The sequence below is a fragment of the Mandrillus leucophaeus genome, unplaced genomic scaffold, assembly GCF_000951045.1.
Source record: "Mandrillus leucophaeus isolate KB7577 unplaced genomic scaffold, Mleu.le_1.0 Scaffold487, whole genome shotgun sequence".
Classification (NCBI taxonomy): Eukaryota; Metazoa; Chordata; class Mammalia; order Primates; family Cercopithecidae; genus Mandrillus; species Mandrillus leucophaeus.
Window position 1 is genome coordinate 2,600,012 of NW_012105220.1, and position 2,856 is coordinate 2,602,867.

General features: G+C 36.9%; 1 pseudogene across 1 annotated transcript; it reads right to left on the minus strand.

Annotated features, from left to right (window-relative positions):
- Positions 1-1,223: 1,223 nt before the first annotated feature.
- On the minus strand, positions 1,224-2,341 carry LOC105550461 (annotated as a pseudogene). The gene has a single exon (XR_001007727.1). The product of XR_001007727.1 is annotated as a high mobility group protein B2 pseudogene (transcript).
- Positions 2,342-2,856: the final 515 nt, after the last annotated feature.

The window sequence follows — 2,856 nt, forward strand, 5'->3', positions numbered from 1 at the left end:
TTGTGAATCTGATGAAGTTCCCTTATAGAAAGGGAGTATGCATGGAAATTATAAAAGCAAAGCAAGTAAACAAATAAAGGCATAACTAAGTAAATATATAACTGCAATTAATATGAATTTATTTAACATGTACTGTCATCCAAGTATTGTGGAATATAAAGAACAATGTGGGAAATGAGGAGAAGTGTTGACCCTTAATCTCAGGAAGCTTCTACAGTCTGTATCAAGAAGCAGACTGAAATAAACAAAAAGTATTCAAGGCCTTAGAAGCCATAGTGATTTTGAGTTCAATCGAATTTGAAGTTATTGTTAATATCACACACCATTTTGGGTATCTTGTACATTTTTCTCTGTAAAACTTTTAGATCTCTTTTTTGAGCACTCAATCATTTTAACCAAGAGATCATATCCAAAGAACTTGATACAACAGATCTCTCACTACCACAGAAATACTGCACAGTTCATATATCAACAAAAACATAGTTGACACATTTGCTTTTATTTTCCAATTCTCCGTATTCAGCATCTTTCCTCCCCAGGCAATTGGTACTTTCTCTTTCTAATAAACTCATTTTCAATAAGGTGTGAGAGATGACATATGCTACCTATCCCAGAGGCATTTCTATTTTAATAATAAGAAAATCTTAATAGTAAGGGATACTTCTGAGCAGTTGAAGTTTCAGAGCAAAAATAGTTCTTTCAATATGTTGTCCAAATTTATATAAGTTTCTATATAATAACCTCTCTCAACCAAACTTTGAAGTAACTCAACGGAGTCATTTTTACCAGAGAAATTTCAGTAGTGCTTGAATAAATTCCTAAAGCAGGATTTCAAGTTGCATGCAGGGAAAAAAAAAAAAAAAAATGTAGAGGAAACGCTTTCTATAGATACTGATGAAGTCAGTTCATCTTGTTTCCTTGCAAGACACAGGTCATAAATAAAAAGGCATTCTAGTGTAACAGATGAATTCAAACTAGTTTGATAGAAACCAATCAGAGTTCAAATCTATCAACACAGTAGATTAAAAGCAAAAGTAGGGGGTGAAATAGCATGTCTTCAATACTAAATATTTTCATAAATTGAAGTAGTTCTCATTTTTTTCCTGTTTATATTGGATAATGATTACACTGGGGTGGAGGGTGAAGTGGAGGAACCTTATTATTTAGAGGAATGTTATTAATACGTCTCACTAATGCTACATTTATTTATTTATTTATTTTTTAATATACATAATTTTATTACAATTTTTTTTTAAAAAAACCAGAATGCAACATCCTAAAAAACCCAAAATTTACTATTGATACTAATTCCTACAAGTTTGCTGTGCTACCATACACAAAAAATTTTAAAAAACCATTAAATATTTAGGAACATTCAACATCAGAAGCTGTAAAATCTAACTATGTAGTAGCCCGTCAAAAAGCTACAACCTGCAATTTTTTAAAAGTATTTTCTCTACAGAGAATCTTATCAGCTATACAAAAATCTGTACAGTTTTTATACTGAAGCTAATATTGAGCTGCACTTGAATTCACATTCTTAGCAAAACAATTGCCTGAGCACACACACACATTCCACACGCATCATTAAAGGATAGCCATTTATTCTTCATCTTCATCCTCTTCCTCCTCATCTTCATCTTCTTCCTCCTCCTCCTCCTCCTCCTCATCTTTTGGTTCATTCTTCTTCTTTGAGCCTGTTGGCCTGCCAGGCCCTTCTTTCCTGCTTCACTTTTGCCCTTGGCACGATATGCAGCAATATCCTTTTCATATTTCTCCTGTAGCTTAGCTGCTTTCTGTTCATATGGTTGTTTATCTTTGGCTGACTGCTCGGACCACATTTCACCCAATTTCTTTGCAGTATCCCCAATGGATAGGCCAGGGTGTTCACTTTTGATCTTTGGGCGATGTTCAGAGCAAAACAGGAAAAAGGCAGATGGCGGCCTTTTAGGAGCATTGGGATCCTTTTTCTTCCCTTTCTTATCACCTTTGGGAAGAACGTAATTTTTCATCTCCCTATCATAGCGAACTTTGTCACTTTTTGCCATACCTTCAAACTTCGACTTCTCCTTTGCAGACATGGTCTTCCATCTCTCCGAACACTTCTTGGAGAATTCCGCGAAATTGACGGAAGAGTCCGGGTGTTTCTTCTTGTGCTCTTCCCGGCAGGTCTGCGCGAAGAAGGCATACGAGGACATTTTGCCCCGCGGCTTGTTGGGGTCTCCTTTACCCATGGTGACAGATCGGCGTCCACCTCACGGGGCGGGGCGGAGAGGGGAGAGGGGAAGCCAGCGGGTCGGTGCGGAGCCCGCAGCTGCCAGGGCGGGCGCTGGCGGGACTCCGCTTCTATATGTATTTAAATTAAAGAAAGTAAAATACATTTTTTCATGTAACATATTTCTGGAGAAAAATTATAAATTATGCTGGAATAACAGAGAAGCTTATCTCTGAACATGAAAGAAAAAATGAAATTAAATATTTAGAGTTCTACCTTCCAATTAAAAAAAACAAAACAAAACAAAAAAACAAAAACAAACAAACAAAAAAACCAGGAAAAGATATGTCATAATAATGACTGATTTTATTTTCAGGGTAGCTCCAATTATCTAAAGTTTATAAGTTAGGCATGTAATTAACTTTTTTTTCTTTTCTTTTTTTGAGACATAGTTTTGCTCTTGTTGCCCAGGGTGGAGTGCAGCGATGCGATCTCGGCTCACCGCAACCTCCGCCTCCTGGGTTCAAGCGATTCTCCTGCCTCAGCCTCCCAGGTAGCTGGGATTACAGGCATGTACCACCACGCACTGCTAATTTTGTATTTTTAGTAGAAACAGGGTTTCTCCATGTTGGTCAGACTGC